This window comes from Lycorma delicatula, chromosome 4 (assembly GCF_047948215.1).
Source record: "Lycorma delicatula isolate Av1 chromosome 4, ASM4794821v1, whole genome shotgun sequence".
NCBI classification, from domain to species: Eukaryota; Metazoa; Arthropoda; class Insecta; order Hemiptera; family Fulgoridae; genus Lycorma; species Lycorma delicatula.
In genome coordinates, this window is record NC_134458.1 from 83528156 (window position 1) to 83540168 (window position 12013).

The 12013-nt window shown below is 28.7% G+C and overlaps 1 long non-coding RNA gene and 1 pseudogene across 1 annotated transcript in view; one reads left to right on the forward strand and one right to left on the reverse strand.

Annotated features, from left to right (window-relative positions):
- LOC142323608 (uncharacterized) overlaps nucleotides 1-12013 on the reverse strand; it is a 470455-nt gene that overhangs the window by 117161 nt on the left and 341281 nt on the right. The window lies entirely within an intron of this gene.
- LOC142323128 (uncharacterized) lies at nucleotides 1463-2609 on the forward strand (annotated as a pseudogene).

Below are 12013 nucleotides of genomic sequence, written 5' to 3' on the forward strand. Positions count from 1 at the left end.
TTTTACAGAAATCTCTACTTCACAAAAATATAAGAATATTTAAATATATTAGATTAAAAGCATACTTAAAAGATTTAAAATATAGAGTTGTATAAATCGGTAACTTGTTACTGATATAAATTAAAATATTCTGCTACTAATAAAATCTGTGGCAGATAATAGAACTATTGCTTATTGGTACTATAAAATGAACATATTTTTAAATTTTAAATTAAATAATTTAAATTAAATCTACTATTTCCCTAATCCAATTATTATGTTGCAACCTTAGTCGTTCATTTATTATGTCTTTTTTGCTGTTTTCTATTTTCTTAGAAATAAGAGATTTAAATTTATTTTTAACATTTGCATTTTATCTATACTGGAAAATGTATCCTTATTATCTCTAATGTGTTCAGCATAATTTGAGTTCTTTTTATTTTATTTATAAGTTTGTAAATGTTCCCAAAGATAATTTTTGAATTTAAATTTGTTTTAAAAATCATAATATTTTAAATAAGATTTTATACTGAAATCTAAATTTTTCAAATTCAGATTAAAGCTATATTCAAATTATGGTACTGATAAACAGTAGTTCTATTATCTGTCACAGATAATAGAATAGAATGGCAGCAGAATAGTTCATTTTATACCATTGACACAAAAAAATTGTAGTTGATATACTTCAGGTAAATTTTAGTATACCTCTCTAAATACAAAATTTATTAAGTATATTTTTAATCAAAAACTTTCCTAATCATATATTCTGGCAAAACAGAGATTTCTATGAAAATGCTCAACCCAGAGAACAAGAGAAAAAGTAGTAGTAACTGAAAATCTATTACTATAAATAAATTATATATCATCTGTATAAAATGAGATTATGTAGATTGGAATCGATCAATAAACTTGAATAAACTCAAGGAAGAGATAACATAAATGTGTTCAAGATGATATTTAATTGCTGTAGAATTTTTTTTTCAGCAAAACTGATGGATTAAAACAGAGTATTTCAGAAGATAATTAGTACAAGAGGAAATTGAAGGAGCTACATGATTAGAAAGTTATAGGAAATAGAAGGTGAAGTTATTAAGATGTACCCTCCTTATTTCCTAAAATCTGAGGATATGGTCATTGTTGTTACATATCACAGAACAGTTGGACCATTAGCAATAACTTATCACTCTTTTCGTACCCTACTTGGTTTTACATTTCTAAATGCCAAAGTAGATTCAGGACAAAAATAATAGATTATAATGGCAAAATACAAACAGGATTCTCTTAAATTCAAACTACTATTAAAAATAGAACCAGGTTTAGCATTTCTAGAGCTTTTATTCATCCCGAAAAAAACAAACAAAAATTTATGTTCATGTTAAAAAATATCCATAGTAACAAAGATTGTAACAGATGATAAAACTCAAAAATTCAAACAGAGTAGAATTTGAGAGGAAAAGGAAAATATATGAAGTGAAATTCCCAAAAAGAAGTTATTTTATCAACTGGAGCAATAAACTCACCTCATATATTAATCCTATCAGGAATAAATCCAACAAAAAAATTTATAAAGTTTATGTATCGTTGCATACATAGATCTTCAAGCCGGATATAACTTACAAGATAATATCGCTTTGAGAGATCCAGTTTTGGTGAATGACTCGATTAATGCATCCATTTACAGTTATCAAAAATCCATCAGGTATTATTAATTATATGATTTACCACAATGGCACTCTCAGTTGGAGTGACTGTTATTTGCTACTGAAGTGTTAGATTTTCATAACAGAAAGTATTTGAATTCAGCAGTAGGATCAGCTGATTTAGAACTACTTTCAATAGCAGATCATTTCCATCTCATTTTTTTAAATAATATTCAGTATGATGAATTAACGTTTAACACCGTTTGCAAACTTCTAAGGAACAAAGATCGGCTAGTGTTTCCTGTGTTAACCTAAAAGCAAAGGCAGGATTTATTTAATATCATTGAATACATTGTATTAAACAGTCCAAAACAAAAAGAAAATAAAAAGAAGATATGGATGTTATACTTAAAGCTTATAACTGAATTAAGTAAAATAAAAGCATTATAAAAGTACGGTTCGAAATTGCATAATATACCCTTTCCCCAGTGCAAATACCTAGAATTTCATACTGATGAAGATTTTAAATCTTTGACAGTCATTTTACACAAACTATTAACCATTATTTAGGGACTTTAAAATAGGGCTGAAAAATGATACTCAACTGTAGTTGATTCAAGATATGGTGATTCTGGCATTACAGTTATAGATGCATCAATAGTGGCAGTCATTTCTTCTGCTCATACAAATACACCAACAATTATGATAGGGGAAAAAGATGCAGATCTAATAAAGGAGGACTGGGTAAGCTGTAAAGTTAAAGCCGAAATAGGGGAAATATTAGACACATTTCTGTTAAAATTATAATTTAATAAAAAAAAGCCAGCAATCAATTGCATAACTTTCCCAGCTACGACCAAATTATGTTACTTTTAAGTCAGAAAGCTTTTTCAATTGGTTTAAGCTCTACTTGTATCTTTATGATAAAATAACCCCTTGTTATTGAAAAACAATAACCAATTCTTTTTTCCGTGTACAAATTGTTACAAAATATCAACCAAAAATGTTTTATTAGTCAGCTTCAGTTATTTCTTCATTGACATATTAAAAAAACAGTTATTGTAATAAATTTTAACAATATTGATTTAAACATTTTATTTATTTTTTTTTTTTTTATTAAATATAAAATTATTTTTTGAGTCAAGATGCTCAACAAAATAAAGCAATAACCAACATTTTTAATATTAGTATACTAACATCACAATTTCAAATATGTTTTCAACTTTTTGAAAATCTGAGGACTCATGCATCAGAGAGGTTTTTTTAATGTTTACAATATTTCCTAAAACTGATTTTAAATAAATTAAAATTATACTTTAAGAAAAAACTTGCCAATTTTAAAAAAATTTGGGACTCTACCATCAGAGGAGGGATACTAAGTTATTTTAGTGACTTTAATGTTTAACAAAATATGATTTCAACATTAAAAATTTGAAATTACAAAAAAAAGCTTTTTTTCTTTTAGGGGTTTCCCATATTTATGGGGAAATATTTGGTAAAATTAATTTTTTTTTAAATAATCACCGAGTGGTGATAATAAATTTAACAAAGATTTTTTTAAATTGTTTTTAAAATACAAAGACACAACCATAACTCTAAATAAACAAGAGTTGTAATTTTGTAGCAAAGGGGGTGAACATTTTTGGCAAATTTTTTTCCACGAAATACTAGAATAAGGGCTATAAAATAGTTAATATCTTTATATTTCAAATGAAATAGCTAACTTGCAAGATGGATTTAAGTTTAAATAACCTTTTTAAAAATTAAAAAAATAATTTTTGTTATTACAGATCACTGAGATTGGAAGGAAAAAAAAATTATAGTGTTTTAAAGGTCTATTAATGTAGAAAATATAGATGCAAAAAACTTCCATTAACTCCTTTTCCAGATTAATTTAAAAAAAAAGAAAGAAAAATATATAGTCATTTTTTTGGGGAGGGGTGAATATTAAATAAAATGTTTTGATAATTTGTGGTGCTGATAAAAAAAAGCTTCAACTTTTGTGAGAAAAGGTTTTTGCTTAAGTGCCCCAGTAAAGATATGAAATTTTATTTCAGCCAAAACATACCCATACCTTTTTCTATTTTTTGCACATACACCTCAAACATCTATCTGTCTGACAAAAATAAATTTCTTGGACTTGGGAGCATTGGAATAAACAATTTTTTTTCAGATTATTAACAATTATTTAAATCTGCTTTTTTGTTAAATTTTTTTATTATACAATGTTTTTTAAAGCACAAAACTTGAAAACAACAATTTTTTACTGATTTGTATACTTTCCGTTATAGCTAGAGCCTCTACAGCAACAAATATCACTATATAGCCAGGAAAGTACAACTATCTGCTAATAAAATTATTCATGGTTTCCCCTCTAAATCATAATATATATTCTTTTACCTCAGATTATAAGAAATTATGGGCCTATTTTGTACATGTTAAAGCTTGTAAACCATCCTGATTTTATTGTGCAAATTAACTAAATTTAAATAAACATTACTGGCTTAGACAGGTTAGATTAAATTAGGGTAAATTTTGTTCCATCATCCCTCGATGACCGAGTCCTGAGGATGGAGTAAGAAAGAAGTTAAACTGAATCTAACCTACCATTTCTTCAGTTAAACTTACTTAGTATCAGTAGGGAGATGAATTCTTCAGTAGAGCGAAAAAAATATTTTTAACTAAAAATTACAATTCTTTTAGAATTTTTAATTCAGATTAGAATAAAAGAAGTTGCATTTTGAGCCTTATTTAGGGATTTTTATTGTGAGAACTGGAAATATTTAAAATTTTATCACGTAAATTAATTATTTTCTTAAATACTTAAATTTTATGTTTTAAGAAGATAAGAAAACAAAAGCAATAAAATAACTCAAATGTACAAAATTTGAGAAGATTTAACACATTGAATCCTCTGTTAAAAAAAAAAATCAAGTCTCTGGTCACAAGAAATATAACCCTGTATTTGGTTTCAAATTAGTTTTCTGCAACCGACTGGAGTTTTGCTTTTTATTTTAATTGAATTTAAATTCTTTATATAACATTAAGATTTATTATAAATATTAATAAAATAAATTTGCACGAACACCAATAAATGACATACATAATAAAGATTTTTTGTATACCAATAAATTTATGGGAAAATCTGAGCATATTCAATGTAAAAATGTATTTATAATGATATAAAATTATCATATTATTGTTAAAATTATACAACCTTGTTGAAAAGTTATATAGTATTCTGGATAAATTACACATTATATTCCCAAGCACAAGCTTTGACCTTGTGTATTATTAATATAATTATAATTATCAATACACTATATGTAATGAATAAAAAATAAAAAAACTTTCTACTTATTTTGATTTTTTTTAAATGAAAATCTGAACTCTTTGATGACAGTATAAAAAGTATTGTAACTTTATAAATTAAATCTAACTTCTGCATTTTGTATAAAAAACTGAATTAACATTACTAGTAACTTTTTTTTAGGAAATTTTCTCTTCCTTGTAGTATTAAAACTATCTGTGTGCGTGAATTTAAGTCAAAATAAAAATTTACCAATGCATCAATTTTTATAGAAACAACATTATAAATGAACAAACACAACTCAGGCATAATATATGATTTGATTATATATAAAAGGAATTCTCAGTTGCTTTTAGACAAGTAACATTAACAACAGTGTTGCCACTAACTCCAATGCAGAAGCTGTGTAATTAGCTCTAAAAATCTTACAAAAGAAAAATTTCCATGCGTTCTACAAACAAGTTGTTTATAATTTTTTGTCATGCTGATCAACGAATGTGAGCCATATATTAAATTTCTTAACTAAAATACTTAAACAGAAATAAATATTACTCTAATTAATATGTCTGGCACGAATTATTCCTAATATGCAGAACTTTAAATAACTAATACAACTTAATGATACTTAATTGCCTTAAATATAAATACATACATTTATATCAATATTGTTTGTAGACTTGATTTTATGATAACATTACATTCTGTATTAAATCAATTACTTCACAAAAATATATGAGTATATTTGTAAAGCTGTAATACTATCTGGTATCGCTTATTTCCACAGAAAATTACAATTATTCTGTTTTGACAGTTTTTGTATTCTTGGATAACAATTTCTGTCATAACAAAAAAAAAAAGATTCTGTTGCCAATTTTCATAATTTTCTTTCACTTCTGTCAGACTTGATTTAACTCCACCATACCCCTTTTGTCTTTTTCTATTCTACCCGCAGATGTTAAATAACAACTTGAATTGAAATAGTCATCGTTCATTTAAATCAGACATTATTGCCAACTTTCTCAGCATACTGAAATTTTATTATGGATTAAAGCAACGGCCAAATTTTTCATTATCAGAAAAGAGGATTTTATGCTTTTTATTAATGGAATATATTTGAAAACATCTCAAATGCTTAATAGAATGAGTTCTGTGCTAATAACTGTACACCTTTAACACTACATTTCAGACATATGGAACTGGCACAGTAAGTATCTTCTATGTTAGCTTTCTTTACAAAATTTCAAAAATCGCCATTTATGGTAAATTATAAATGGGGATCTGTAAACAAAGAAAGATTTAAAGATTGTTGGAATTTGTTGAAGGTCTGAATGATCTTGGCCAAAGTTCAGGCATATGTAAGAAAAAGTTTGGTCTTTGGGATCACTGCTGATTAATTACTCCTTTCCCCTTACGTACCATCTCAGAGATGGCTAATCAGCTTGTGTAGTTGGATGCTCTGAGCTTCTGAGGTGTATTTTTTGTTTTACTTAAAAATACTTTTCATAGACTTGGTTTTGAAACCACTAATCATCCAGAATGCTATCTTTACATTTGCTTTTCATCAATCTCACCAAAAGTAAAATTGTAATGATGAAGCTACATTTTTTAAATCCTTGGTGATGCAACTTATACACGACTATGGATAAAAAGTAGTTTAGCAAATTGCACCCAAGCGAAAGAATTCAATTATTCTGTTAAAAATTAATTGTTCTTCACATACTGTTTCTCTGTTACCTTCATTTAATAATTTTGCAGGGATCTCTCCTTCTTTGGAAAGATTTTTATAGAAAAAAGATAATAGATATTACAGTAAATTTTTACAGAGATCTTTTAATGAAAGTTCCTTACATAGCTAAAAAAAATGAGTAAATAAAAAATAATTACTTTTAACAGGTAAAAATTTGTTCCAATCTGAAACAATATGTCATATATCAGTTTATATATTCTGTTATGAAGGGAAACCAATTTTTTTTTAATTTTTATCCCTGATGATACACTAAAAAAATTATTTAAAAAAATTCTTGTTACAATTTCAAAAATGTATCCTGATTTCTTATAATTATTCTTCGTTGTTACTTGTCATAAATCTCCATTCAAATTAAGTTAATTATAAACAAACAAATAAACATAAATAATAATTGAATAAAAATAATAAAAGGTAGTATATTGTGATTAGTTATCAACTCTCCTTAAAAAAATGGAAGATTAAATGAATTGCGCTGCAAGTTCAACTGTGACGCAAAATTGTTCTTTTTCTTTTCTCACAATATTGATTTTTTTGGCCAATTTTAATAAGTAGAATTCCTGGATAGGATTTTCCGTTCCCTTTAAAAATTTACAAAGAAAAGATTAAGCATAAACAGCAAAGTAAGTAAAACAAAACTGATAGCGTTAAAAATTAGTAATCTGAATGTCCAATAAATATATAAAATGTAATTATTTCTAACATGCTATATATAGCTGTTTATTAAAGATAGTTTACCTTAAAAGCACAAGATAGCACACTAATAACAAGAACTGTAAATTGAAACGTTATAAAAACACCGTAAAGATTTTATGAAACATTTGCTCTCAAAATATTACACAAAACCACAAAAAAAAACTTATTAAAAAATTAAATCTTCCTGGGTTAATAAACAATTATTAATAGTCTTAAACACAAATATCGTTCTTTATCGGAACGTGGATTTAGACGAAGTATATACAAATTAAATTAAAGATTATTTTAATGCTGGTTTTTTTTTTCTATTGGAGAAAAATCTTGGGTTATATTAGTATTATTATCAGTAGTTGGTCAAAGGTTAAAAATCAAACAGGTACGTTTATTAATAATAATAAATCAAAATTATTGTGAACATTTCATTACAAAAAAAAGAAATGTAAATTCAGCGCTATATTAGCACGTAAATACGCAGTATTAGATAAATTATTTTTTCATACAGTAATGGAATTTATTAGACTAAACGTCGTAGAAGCAAAGCTAAAGGATGTTATCACGTTATTTTAGAAGCGACTGATGACGTAGTTTATTTTTAAATAACGCCTCAAGCAATCTATATTATCGCAAATTCCGGTTAGTGAATATGCATAACTTTACACGATAATATTCGGCAAAAATCTTACCACACAACTTAAGTAATTTTAGTAAATATTTTTTACGTATAAAGATATATATTTATAAATAAAATATTGATTATCATATTATAATGCTAACAGCAGGCACTAAAACTGTACAAGACTTTCCGTAATTTCAGTGATCTGCAGAACTTATTTATTACACGTGATTTCAGCTGTTTGCATTTACTCTTACTACAAAACTTTAATTTTCAAAATACTATTTCCTGAAATGTCCCTGAGAAGTTCCAGGTATAACGAAACAAGTTGTAAGAGATGTAGTTTACAGTCTTATCTAGGACTCGATATTTTTTATAGTAATGAAGATGGATCTAGAAAAAACGGATTACAATAGCCGATCTACAGTTCTGCCGTACTATGCATAACATGACTATCCGCTCTTTCACCGTTGGCGAAACTGAACGGCGACCAAATCGAGGTACTACCGTGGGTACTACCTAAATCGGCAGCACTGCACGACGAAGATATCAAACAACTGTCCGACTCACGAGATGACGAGCACAAAATTACTTTTACAAGTCCCGCCAAAATCTCGCACTCATTAATCAATTTAATTATCCCGCTTGCGGCAGAAGCGTTCTCAACTAACAGTCTTACGTTATAAATTGTTACTAGTGGCACAGAACGAACATTTTCGAGCTACTTGTTGTAAAATTAATATATTAGCACAAACAGAAAGGAATGGAGAATACCATCAAACCGGTCGATGAAAATGAAGACGTAAACAATAAAAACACTATAAATTGAACGAAAGAATCAAGACTAAATTAAAAAAATGCTTCCCCACAGATAAATCAAGTGAGCAGGACAAGACGATAAGTTACAGTAAAAAAGTAATATTTTTAATAAGATCATAACCTTTAATCTTCGATAGAGGTTTAAAGCCGTTACCTAATAAGCAGTTCGCGTGATTCGATTGAAGTAAAACGAAGGCGCAACAAGGAAGGTTATTTATTTACGAGAATCCATAAAACTATAAAATATAACACAGCTCACTAAATTATTCGCATACAATTTATAACAAAACCTTTTTATTTGACTATTACTACGCCTATATAAATTAATGACATCGACTAACTTAAAAATTCAGCAGAGAAGGGAAGAACCGATTAATCTTTGCCTTTAAAAAAAAACCGTCTCTCATAAGGTAAAGTGAAAAACGCCCAGCGTAAAAATTATGTTTTTGTACGTAACTAGATAAAATAAACTGCAACGAAGTACAATGAAGAGCAGACCTATATTTGTTTAATTTTAATCACAATTATCTAATGCATTAAACAAAAGCTTTACACTCCTTTCCACTTTGTTACATCGAGTCGATTATTCCACATTCCTTTTTAGAATTAATTAATTCACTTCAGTCTATATGTCAACATCAGATAGTGATTTTAATTACCGTGAATTCCACCTATTTTAGCGAGGTAGGGATACATTTTTCAAATTCTTCGCTGTGTGGAGAAAAGGATTTAAAATTTCCGTAACTTTAAGTCAATAATTTAATTTAGCGTTTGTCATTTCTAATTACCGCGTATCTTGGTAATTTTCAAGATGTTAAACGATTTTCCATCACTTTTAAAGATTTCCCTCAAATCATTAAAGAATCGTTACATTAATTATATTTACATAAATTTTGCTATTTTGTTTGTATTTTTAATTAAAATACAGTTTATTTGTATTACTAGAAACGAAAAATGAATACACGTTCACCATAAACGACGATGCGATCTATTGACTAGAGAGACATTTGCATCTAAATATAAGATTATTATTTAGTGATAACGTAAAAAGGTACGTAAAACATTTTTACGAAAATGTGCTTATGGAATACACATGAATTATGATATATTTAAGAAATATTATTGACCGTGGCTACAAACTATAGGAATACACACGGCTACTGATCGACCAGCACTTTAGACAGCGGCTGATTTCGTTCTACGTTTCTGTTCTGAACGCAAATACAAAAAGGAAATTCAATTAATATACAGAATGGGGTAATATTGCATCCAATTTTGTAGTTCCTATAATCGTAATTAACGATTCTCCACGTGCGAAGACACGAAAGACGGGTGGCCTCAAAACTTTGCACAACTGTTTACTTGTAAAAATCGACAAGTATAACAAAAAGTCCAGAAAATGACTGCTACTGATTAGTTGGCGAACGATAAAATTTTAAAGAAATGTTATCGATTAAGATAACACACTCCCACTTTATTGACAATCGAGAACAAAAGGATTCTAATAATACATGTTTCACCTTTATTTTTTACACCGATACAAATAGACGTGACTTTTAAATATTACTCGTGAATTCGAAAAACTATCAAAATATTTATAATGCTTTTTTTATAGTTATAATTAAAAATTAATGAATACGATACCGACCGAATAACCGAGGGAATATTTGCAACACAGTCGGTCATTAAAAGTATAGGTGTCATAAAATCGACAAAAATGTTATAAAATTACGGAGAAAAATATTCTACGGAAATATTGTGGACAGTGACGATGCGGTGCCGAATGACAACGGATTAGGGTCGATCAGTGATTTGAGAATATTGCAGAAAAAATCTTCGGCAATTCATCATTCGCTTTTTAAAATTAAATCAATAATCATATGGAATCTTTTTTATGAAATTAATAATTTTTTATCGTAAATGATGGAACGTAAGGATAGCGTGACAATTATTAAAAATATTTTTGCGTAATTTGAAATTGATAAACCCATGACGTACGAAGACACAGTTTAACTGTTACGTCTGCAAACCTTTTTAACATTCTTAATCTGAAAAAAAATTTAAGATACAATCCATATATGGATAGGGTATTCGACGTGATCTGTAGAATACAAAGACTAAAACACAGAAATCTGATTGTAAATATAAGTGTATTATTTTGTTCCTCCTCTATGAATCATGAGACCTTGCCGTTGGTGAGGGGGCTTGAGTGCTCAGTGATACAGAGTAGCTGGACCGAAGGTGCAACCATATCGGAGAGGTATCTGTTGAGAGCCAGACTAAGGAATGATTCCTGAAAGAGGGCAGCAGCTCTTTCAGTAGTTGTTAGGGGCGTGAGTCAGAATGATTTAAACGGCCATATCAACATCACTCAGTCCTCTGAGTACTGCGCAGCTGAAAGCAATGGAAAACTACAGCTGTTTTTTTTCCAAGAAAATGTGGCTCTCTGCATTTTCACATAACAACAATGGAGGCGCCTTCCTTGGTAAAATATTCCGGAGGTAAAATAGTCCCCCGTTCGGATCTCCGGGTGGGGACTACTAAGGAAGGGGTCACCAGAAAAGTAAAAAATAATATTCTACAAGTCGGAGCGTGGAATGTTAGAAGCTTAAAAAACGTTGGTAGGCTAGAAAATTTAAAAAGGGAAATGGATAGGGTAAAGGTGGATATAGTAGGAATTAGTGAGGTTCGGTGGAAAGAGAAAGGCGACTTTTGGACAGGTGACTTTAGAGTAATTAACTCAGCGTCAAATATTGGGCAGGCAGGAGTAGGTTTCGTGATGAACAAGAAGATAGGGAGGAGAGTGGAGTATTTCAAAACGCATAGCGATAGAATCATTGTAATAAGGATAAAATCAAAACCTAAACCGAGAACGATTGTTAACGTCTATATGCCTACAAGCGCCCATGATGATGATGAGGTAGAGTGTGTATACGAAGAGATTGATGAAGCAATTAAACACATAAAAGGGGATGAAAATTTAATAATAATTGGAGATTGGAATGCAAGCATTGGAAAAGGCAAGGAAGGAAATATAGTGGGTGAATACGGGCTGGGCAAAAGGAATGAAAGAGGGGACCGACTTAAAGAGTTTTGCACGAAGTATAATTTAGTAATTGCCAACACCCAAATTTAAAAATCATAATAGAAGAATATACACTTGGAAAAAGCCAGGCGATACTGCAAGGTATCAGATAGATTATAACATGGTT